Genomic DNA, 10,718 nt, shown 5'->3' with positions numbered 1-10,718 from the left:
TGCAACAGCCAAAAATGTTTATGTAGAGGAAAAAAACACTGTCAGCGTCACAGAACCCTTCCCCCCACAGCTAAATTCAAGTCCTGAGCCAGCCAGCTGCTCCTGACTGCTTACATTAAACTAATTTGTGCTGCTACATTGCAGCTGCTTAATTTTTAGTCTGAACTTTATCACCAATAAGTGTTACAATAACAAGCGATATGATGGTATCTCTGAAGAAATATCCATCAACCCCCAAACAATGACAGCCTCACAAGAGTAGACTGCAGAAAAACAAATTTAAAAAACAAAAAAAAAAAAAAAGAAAGGAAGAAAGAAAATTACCCCCACACTGCCTCTTTAAAAGGGGGGAGGGGCAAACTTTTAGTGGGAAAGGCTTTAAAATGCTGCTTTGTTCCAAAGGCCGTTCTGCAATGATGAAGGGGGATGATTGAAAAGGTTAGTAGCAGGGGAAGAGTTAAGAAGTAAGATGTGCTTTTGCTAAAAGGGGGTGATTTGCAAGGTGAGAGCCTTAGAATGGGGAAGGCAGTTTCCTCACAACAATGCAATCGGTACTTTCTCTCTTGCTCACCGTCCTCCAAAACGCTATGCAAACCCAAACTGCAGCCTGGGCGGTAATTTCAGAGTTGCCCCAAACATTATTCTTTGGCCAGCCGGGCACTGGAGCTTACAATATTCCGTGTTGTTCCCCATGTTTTCCTGTGTTATTTTCCTAGCTCAGTGTAAATGCAGAAACTCTTCTTTGGACAGAAACAGACACTGACCTGAACTGGTTTAAATTCCTGCCAAATATGCAGGCACTGTTTTTGCTACATTTTGGAATTTGGCTTAGACCATGTGTCAGGCATTTATTTGTACTCAGAACTAGAATGGAGACCTAACAACTTCAAAAAATAAAAGTTGTTTTTTTTTTAAGTATTAAGAATGACCTGAAAGTTTTCTATTATTAATTAGTTTGAATACGATTCATGTTTTTAGTTGAGATATCTCATTACACACTCTCCTGTTTACTGCAGGGAAAATTCAGTTTCACCCTGCTCGGTAATTACAAAAACAATTCCTTTGAAAGCAAGGGAAGAACACCCATGTCAGCTATTTACAGCATTTTAAAAATTCCGTGGTTTTCAGAATTAAGGTTCAAAGTGAATGTTATTTATGTTGAGTAATAAAGTAGTTTTTCTTGCACAGATATACTAAATGCAAAAAGAAATGTTTACACGGGAATGATTTTCCCAGGGGTGGGAAGGGGGTTGGGGAGGTGGAGGTTTGGGCCCACCCTAGGTTTTTCAACTTGACACCTTTACATCTTATGGTCCCAGCCCAGGTCCTAGCAGATTTCTTTTTTCAGAGAGCTGGTAAATCACGCTACGGAACTGACTCAGAGTGCCACGGGGCATGGCCTTGTTTCATGGGTTTCTATTGATGATCCTCCACCATGGCGGGGCAACTGTGTTTGCAAGAGCCCTCCAGGAGAGGATCCCAGGGGAAGTAGATGGATGAGGAGTCCCTGGAGCCCATCAGGATTACTCTTCCCCTCCCCCTCTCTGGTGCCAAATGGGTCACTTGCACAGTGCAAGGGCTTTCTCTCCACAGGGCTCAGCGTGATACCTCCGTCTGCTGTTGGCAAAGCTTTAAGACTGCTGGGAACTCAGACGAAAGCCTCCTCAGGCTTGGAGGTGTGACAGGGTGTAACTAGAATGAGTGCAACTTTTTAAAAGGCACCTAACCATATAGGCAGGCTAGGAAGGCTGCAAGAGGGAAGGGCAGCCGAGCAGAGGAGGGGAGGGTCGCTCAACAGCAGCTTGCTCTTCTTAATGATAGAATTAGCAGCAGTGTTTGGTTGCTCTTGAACAGAGTAAAAGACCTTAATAGGCCAGACGTCCTATTAAAACCTCAATTGTGAAATTAGAAATTAACTTGATGGAATGTGACAGCCTATCTTACCTATCTATTCTTTCAGAGCTGGACTAAATTAGTCTAACTAGGACACTTGAAGGCTTGTGAATCAGTTCACACGATCAGTGTGAAGAGCGGGTATGAAGACCCAGATGCTGGTGTGTGCGTGTGCGTATAAGCCCCAACAGGTATGAATTCAGAAGCAGTGGATATGCGGGTACTCTTCACTCTCAAGCAAGACCCACATGACAGAAAGTTCTTGCTACCAGCCAGGAATGATCTCATAGGGTTGAGCAGTTTGAATTGGCTACTTTCCTGAAAATCTCTAGAAACAAATCCTTTTCGACATAGCCTTTTCCCGAACAGCACCAAATTAAACGCCACAAATCCTGAATTAGAATCGTAATTTCGAAAAGCGGCTATTTTTATTCTTGTGGGCTCCATAAGCAGCAAGGCACTCTGGTCACCGGTTCCTTCATTACGTCTCTGAACTTCCCTCAATCTAGCTTTGCTTTTTAGCTAAAAATCAAACCTCTCTGGCGTCTAATTGTTGGAGAAGTGGAAACAGTTAATGGAGTATGCAACGGGGTATGTTGTAATTTCCAATTCACAGCATTAACGCTTGTAGTCATGAGCTTGAAATGTAGCATTTTTCACAGAGGGAAAGTGTGGAAAGCATATATATGACTAAGGAGTACAAATGTTGTTTTGCATTTTTGCTTACATATGAGAGCACAGGCCAAATTATAGAGTAACAAAAGTCAGATATATAATTGTCTTTCATAGCATTTTTCTTCATAGAATTATAAATGACTTATCTAAAATTAAAACCACCATTACTATTAATATTTTTATATAAATATGAAGCATTTTTCCTCCTAATATCTTATGTGACTTTACAGATTATCAAAAGAGATAATGCACATGAAAGTGTTTTGTCAACTATGGATGCTATTTGAACATAAGGATTATTGACATTGTTATCACATCTGTCTCCAAATTTTTTTTTTTTAAGGTGGAGTCTTGCTGTGTCACCCAGGCTGGAGTGCAGTGGCGAGATCTCGGCTCACTGCAAGTTCCGCCTCCCGGGTTCACGCCATTCTCCTGCCTCAGCCTCCCAAGTAGCTGGGACTACAGGCGCCCACCACCACGCCTGGCTAATTTTTTATATTTTTAGTAGAGATGAGATTTCACCATGTTAGCCAGGATGGTCTCGATCTCCTGACCTCATGATTCACCCGCCTCGGCCTCCCAAAAGTGCTGAGATTATAGGCGTGAGCCACTGCGCCCGGCCTCTCTCCAAATTTTAACCAGTAAAATTCTATTCTAAGGGCTGGGTGCAGTGGCTCACACCTGTAATCCCAGCACCTTTGGAGGTTGAGATGGGAGGATTGCTTGAACCCAGGAGTTTGAGACCAGCCTGGACAACACAGGGAGATCCCATCTCTACAAAAAAAAAAATTAAATAGCTAGTCATGGTGGCACGTGTCTGCCACTCCTACTTGGGAGGCTGAGGCAGGAGAATTGCTTGAACCTGAAAGACGGAGGATGCAGTGAGCCAAGGTGGCAGAACCTGGGAGGCAGAGATTGCAGTGAGCCAAGATCAGGCCACTGCACTCCATCCTGGGTAACAGAGTGAGGCTCCTTTTCAAACAAACACATAAACAAATAAAAAATCTATTCTATCTTTTATTTGAAGATAGGTAAACAAAGGTATATTGACTGCAAAATCTTCCAAGAAACAGAACTAAAAGACAAAAATCTTGTAACAATTCTTCACTCAATTAGAATGTATTGTCTGTTTACTGTGTGTGTAGTAACGGGGCAATCCTGATGTCATGCAACTGAAGACACACTCTGAATAACTTCTTCCTTCTCAAAATATGTATCTCCACCCATGTATAGTGCCCTCCCATTCAAAAATCAGGAAACTACACAACAGAATGAGAGGCCAGTATCTCTGAAATCCCTCAGCTGGCATGCACCCAGCTATGCTAGATCCAGAGCGGTGAACGGTGGGGCTGATTTGGACAGAGCGACTCCTACCCAGGGCAGACCTATCCGTGAGGCTCACCTGACGTCGTGCTCAGAGGCCATGATACTTTTAGGTGCCCATGAAAATGTTTTAATTACTTTTAAAATCTGAAGGAAAAAAAGGAACTTCTAGGTCAAAGAAAGATTTATTTATTTATTTATTTATTTGTTTCTAGAGAGAGTGTTGCTCTGTCACCCAGGCTGGAGTACAGTGGCGCAATCTCAGCTCGCTGTAAGCTCCGCCTTCCAGGTTCAAACAGTTCTCTGCCTCAGCCTCCCTAGTAGCTGGGATTACAGGCACCAGCCACCACATCCGGCTAATTTTTTTGTATTTTTAGTAGAGATGGGGTTTCACCACCTTGGCCAGGCTGATCTTGAACTCCTGACCTCGTGATCCACCTGCCTCAGCCTCCTAGTGCTGAGATTACAGGCGTGAGCCACCACGCCCGGCCTAGAAAGCTTTTTTAATATATACCATATTCATCTTTATACCAACATGATCATAAAATACAATTTTTTACTTTTTCACTGGGGGAAAGAGCCCACGAAGGCAAAACATGGCTGGGTTAGTTTCCTATTCCTGCTGTTACAAGTTCCTACACACTTGGTGACTTCATTATCTTACAGTTCTGGCGGTCAGAAGTCCGAAATGGGTCTTACACGACCAAAATCCAGAAGTCGACAGGGAGGAAGAACTGAGGATCCTACATCCTGTGAGGGAGCAGCGAGAGCACTGCAGTAAGACATAACCCTCCTTTGCCTCTCTATGTCCTCTGCCCCATGCTGCTTATGTCCTTATTGAAGTTAAGAGTCCGGCTGTCATTGAGAACCTCTGGTACTGCACCATTTGATGAAGGGCTATGAAAAACTCCCCTGAGAACAGCAATGCACACTGATCCTACCAGCTCATTCACTTTAGAATACACTTTCTAAAGCCAATACTAATGGCTGTAGACAAGTGGGGCAGGATTGTCAAGATACCTCTACCCAGTTCTTTCTACAGAACTGGTCTCTACAGAACTGTCTGGTTCTCTGAGGTCACAGCAGTATAATCTTAAGGTGACCATTAAAATTTGATTGACACATTTTCAGGATTTAAAGTAAAATTAAAAGAATGTGGAAGGCAGCTGTTTATGGCACTGTAATAGATAGCCATGTTTACGAAAACAAATTCAAGTTGAGCAATGATCCAGCAGATTTTGTTTGCCAGGGAGGACCATTGAACCAATGGGACCCACATTTTTCCCACTTCAAGAGATTTTTTTTCTCTCAGTGACATTATGTAACTGACTCAGATCTCATTTTTCCTTTACATACCCAGACAACCCCAGAGATGCTGAGACCCCAGAGATTTCACTTTTTATCAGATATTTGGCACAAAGAAACACTTTTGCAGTCTATAGTTTAAACTAAACAACTGTCTGGGACACTCTTGTGATTGTAGGTGCTAATTTCAACTCTTTGGTAACCCATTCCTCAGTATTACCATCTATAAAATGGATGTAGTGATAATAAACTAAGTCATGAAATTGTTTATGAGGAATAACCACTGATGGGATTATATGGCACTTTACACACATAAAATCCTAAGTAGTCCAAGCAATCAAAAGTAACACTTCCCAGTGACATCTCCATAAAAGCCACTTTCTTCTGAACAAATACAAACTTTCCAGAGATGTCTAAGCCACAGAACTGCACAGGCAGATGGGAAATGTAAACCCTACAGAGAAACAGAGAAATGAAACGAAATCTGCATTTGAACATTGGAGTTTTATCACAATTGCAATACATCTAACAGTCTTCCTTGTTTTAGTTACTATATGTTATTTTTCTTACCATAATGAAGAAAAGATATCACAGAAAATGATGTTAAAGCAGGCCTAACATACACTTGCTGAGTTTTCTGGTGAAAGATTATGTTTTCAAAAAACTTCTCCAAGGGAAATTCTTTGAAGTGTTTTTACTGCCACTTGATGGGTTAAAATTTTGTTATTTGCATTATTTTGAAATGTCTTTGTACTCTAAAGCCTGGTAAAAGGATGCATAATTGTGGAAAACAATTTAATAAATAAGAGAAAACTAACAGTAACAATATAAAATACATATGGAATTCCTGACTCCAAAGAATTGAAATGGGGAGAGGGTGATTAAAATGAAGAGAAAAGTTGACAAGTGAAATTTCAAGCAGTTGTATTTTTAATGGGAAAAAAAAATTCTTCACCATTAATGTGTAATCTGCACAAAGACAAGGTTAAAAAAAAAGAGAGCAGAGTCAGGAAGGTCAGGGTGTTACATCGGATTTGTGCAGAGAAATTGTATAATAACACTTTGGATAGATGACTTAAGTGAAACTGGAATAATGACATCCTGAATATTGTTTGGCCACAAACAGTAGAAATTTCTCCCTTTGTAATGCCTTCCACCTCATCCTTGCAAAACAGGATAGGGAACGGAGCAAACTCTGAACAGCAGAAAACTACATCCAACCACCAACAGCAAAGAAGAGAAAAGAAACCATGAAGTGGGCTTATATTACTCCAAAATATTCTTTGACATTCCCTAGATTTTTTTTTTCCATTTCGCTACTGTACTTGCCCAACCATGCTGGGGTGTTATGCTATTTTAGACATGAGTTAACAGGTCTCTTTACATACACACAATTCCACATTCCAGTGAGACCTATTATATCCTTTTCCTCCCTACCCCACCCTTGCAGTGCACACACACACACCGCTCTCTCTCCTTCTCCACCCACACAGTACCATCCCCCTCTAGTATTTTTTATTTGTTGTTCAACACTTCCCCATTACTGAATGTTTCCAAGGCCATGCAAATCCACATGCCTGAGAAAGGTTTTCTACCATATGACATGGTTGATTCTGCAAAATAAAACAGCTGTAGACAGAGAGCAGGTAAAACAGAACAAATGGCAAAAAAAAAGGAAGAGGCTTTGACTTGGCTGGTAATTGAGAGGGTGGGAATAGACCTCAGGGGATCTTGTAACCCTTGCTACTCAATATGCAATCTATGGACCCATAGCATCAGCTGGGAGCTTGTTAAAAATGCAGAGTTTCAGCTAGGCACAGTGGCTACAACTATAATCTGAGCACTTTGGAAGTTTAAGGCAGGAGGATTTCTTTTCTTTTCTTTTCTTTTCTTTTCTTTTTTTTTGAGATGGAGTCTCGCTCTTGTCGCCCAGGCGTGTGCTACCACGTCTGGCTAATTTTTAAATTCTTTGTAGAGATGGGGTTTCTCTATGTTGCCCAGGCAGGTCTCAAACTCCTGGGCTCAAGAGATCCTCCTGGGGTGCAGTGTACACTATTGTGTGTTGCAGTGCGCACACACACACCACTCTCTCTCATTCTCTACCCACACAGTACCATCCCCCTCTAGTATTTTTTATTTGTTGTTCAACACTTCCCCATTACTGAATGTTTCCAAGGCCATGCAAATCCGCATGCCTGAGAAAGCTTTTCTACCATATGACATGGTTGATTCTGCAAAATAAAACAGCTGTAGTCAGAGAGCAGGTAAAACAGAACAAATGGCAAAAAAAAGGAAGAGGCTTTGACTTGGCTGGTAATTGAGAGGGTGGGAATTGAGAGGGTGCAGTGACGGGATATCAGCTCCCTGCAACTTCCACCTCCTGGGTTCAAGTGATTCTCATGCCTCAGCCTCCTGAGTAGCTGGGATTACAAGCGCCCGCCACCATGCCCAGCTAATTTTTGTACTTTTATTATAGACGGGGTTTCCCCATGTTGGTCTCGAACTCCTGACCTCAGGTGATCTGCCCACCTCAGCCTCCCAAAGATTACAGGCATGACCCACCGTGTCCAGCGGATTTCTTTATTATTATTATTATTTCAATAGTTTTGGGGAAATAGGTGGTGTTTGGTTACATGGATAAGTTCTTTGGTGGTGATTTTTGAGATTTTGGTACACCCATCACCTGAATAGTGTACACTGCACCCCAGGAGGATCTCTCGAGCCCAGGAGTTTGAGACCTGCCTGGGCAACATAGAGAAACCCCATCTCTACAAAGAATTTAAAAATTAGCCAGACATGGTGGCACACACCTGTAGTCCCAACCCCTCGGGAGGCTGAGGTGAGAGGGTCACTTGAGCCCAGGAGTTCAACACCAGCCTGGGCAACATAGTGAGACCCCCCATCTCCAGAAAAGAAAAATGCCTACTCTGCATCAGACCTACTGAATGCACATTAAAGACAGAGAAACATTTCACTGTGTCAGTCTCCACTGAAGACACTTGTCAATGATTTAAATATCTATATCCAATGGGGAGAAAACTCATAACTTCCCTTGGTACATATTCCAAGAACTATTAGCCTACGTAATCAAGATGCAACTACACTCCTCACCCTTCACCCATCAGCTTTCTCATAATTTATTGGATTTTTTTTTTTTTTTTTTTTTTTTTTTTTTGCTGTATGTGCAGATTCCTATTCTCCCAACAACTTCATGGCAATGTAAGGTAACTACAGTCTGGTTGGATGAGATGGCTCACATCTGTAATCTCAGCACTTTGGGAGGCTGAGGCGGGCAGATCATTTGAGGTCAGGAGTTCAAGACCAATCTGGCCAACATGGTGAAACCCAGTGTCTACTAAAAATTCAAAAAAAGAAAAAAAATAGCTGGCCATCGTGCCACATACCTGTAATCCCACTTACTCAGGAGGCTGAGGCAGGGGAATAGCTTGAACCAGGGAGGTGGAGGTCACAGTGAGCCAAGATTGCTCCACTGCACTCCAGCCTGGGCGACAGAGTGAGACCCTTTCTCAAAAACAAAACAAACAAAAAAAAGGATAACTACAGTCTAAAAATGGTGGGATTTGGAACAAAGACCTAAGGCCCCAATACTCTCTACCCACTCAGATATTTAATACTGTGATAGGTGCTTCATCCTCCATCACACCCAGTGAAACCTTACAGAGAGAGAGAAGGGTGAGAATAGTATTACTCTCCCAGAGGCATTTTTATTTGAGTAAAAGAAATGACTGAATCTATAGTATTTGGCAGAAGAAAAGAAATTTTATTTTTTCCTTTTTATACCAAGAAGTTGGGCTGGAGGATGTTCCCTTTATCAGGTCTTACAAGCCTTGTTCATAAGGCCAGCCCTGCCTTCACTGCAGAGGCAGACGGTTATTTTTTAAGCATTACTTGGAAGTTTGTTGGAAAGTGGTTCCTAGGTCTTAGAAATAATGGAAAACAAGACATGAAGGATCAGAGCAGAATTATGTGAAGTCACCTTTAAAAAGGAAGAATTGCTCTGTTAAAAAAATGACTCTACCCTAAAGGGGGCTCATTGCCATGGAAAGATGGTAAAGGAAGACTCTCAGAGGCAAACAATGGTAGGACCCATCCAGGTGCTCTGGGAATGTCCGCTCCATTATCAGACTTCGAGGTTGATTGAGCATTTTTGGGTCAACTGAAAATTCATTCTTTTAGTAGAGATGAATGCAAAACGTGCTGCTAGACCTTAACAATTTCTGGTACTGTTGGCAAGATTATTCCAAATGCTGTTTAGATGTTTCAAGCCAACTTAACCTGATGCCACCATACATCCGATGTATCTAAATCCTACCTTTCAGGTTCTGCCCTTTGAAACAAATTTGAAGTATGGGTTGACTTGCCTTAAAGTTTGAGTACTCAAGGAAAGGGCTAATCATGGAGGTTCCAGTATTCTGGTTCTTAATGCCATAACTTCTCACAGTCAATAAATGGGTTGACTTTCTAAATTATACATCAATCTTAAAAGCTGGGTTAATGTGAGTCACCCCACTGAGAAAGGAACACTTGCTCAAAATGCTGACACATCAGCATTCTGGGCCTACAAGCCTTGGGACTAAAGACAAACTATGATAAGTTAATCAAAGCCCAAATGGCTGCTCTGTGAAGCTTCTCCAGAGATAATCCTGGGCCCCTTAGTTTGTGGTTACCATACTATTATGAAAATGGGATTACAAATAAATCTCTAAGGTCTGTGGTTCATGAAACTTTCAGGACTCTGTTTTGTTTTGTTTTTTGTGTGTGGTTTTGTTTGTTGTTGTTGTTGTTGTTGAGACAGAGTTTTGCTCATGTCACCCAGGCTGGAGTGCAATGGTACAATCTTGGCTCACTGCAACCTCCACCTCCCAAGTTCAAGTGATTCTCCTGTCTCAGCCTCCCCGGTAGCTGGGATTATGGGCTCCTGCAACCACGCCTAGCTAATTTTGTATTTTTAGTAGAGACAGGGTTTCATCATGTTGGTCAGGCTGGTCTTGAACCCCCGACCTCAGGTGATCTGCCTGCCTCGGCCTCCCAAAGTGCTGGGATTACAGGCATGAGCCACCGCACCTAGGACTCTTTAGAAATATTTACTTACTACCCCACAAAATGCTGGGAATACCATGGGAATGTCAAAGCACAATCATAAAGTCATCAAGGGGAAATTTTCGCCTAACTATTTTTCAACAAATATTTTCTGTGTTTCTCCCATGTGCCTGGCACTGTGAGTAATTGTGAGAACACTTTGAATGGGGAAATAGACAAGCAAGAATTCATAATGCAATGCGCTAGTGCAATAACAGAAGAACAGGCCAGTTTTCTAAATTGTGTTTGAGTTGATACCTAAAGGGGAAGAAGGATTTGGCCAAGTTGGTGATCTAGAGAAACTGACTGATCTGCAAAATAAAATGGCTGAAACCATAAAGCAGTTAAAACAGAATGAATGGCAAGGAGAAGAAACAACCATGACTCCTCTAGTAATTAAGAGATAAGATGAACATAGATCC

At 41.9% G+C, this 10,718-nt stretch overlaps 1 long non-coding RNA gene across 2 annotated transcripts in view; it reads left to right on the top strand.

Annotated features, from left to right (window-relative positions):
- Positions 1 to 393: 393 nt before the first annotated feature.
- Positions 394 to 10,718, top strand: part of LOC102127618 (uncharacterized) — a 35,756-nt gene continuing 25,431 nt past the window's right edge. For both annotated transcript variants that reach the window (XR_276187.5, XR_012433494.1), the window contains exons 1-3: positions 394 to 438; positions 1,961 to 2,084; positions 4,558 to 4,668. This is a non-coding gene — a long non-coding RNA (uncharacterized lncRNA). The remainder of the gene's footprint in view (positions 439 to 1,960; positions 2,085 to 4,557; positions 4,669 to 10,718) is intronic.

This window comes from Macaca fascicularis, chromosome 4 (genome assembly GCF_037993035.2).
Source record: "Macaca fascicularis isolate 582-1 chromosome 4, T2T-MFA8v1.1".
In the NCBI taxonomy this organism is placed as follows: domain Eukaryota; kingdom Metazoa; phylum Chordata; class Mammalia; order Primates; family Cercopithecidae; genus Macaca; species Macaca fascicularis.
This window is presented reverse-complemented; position numbering and strand designations above follow the sequence as displayed.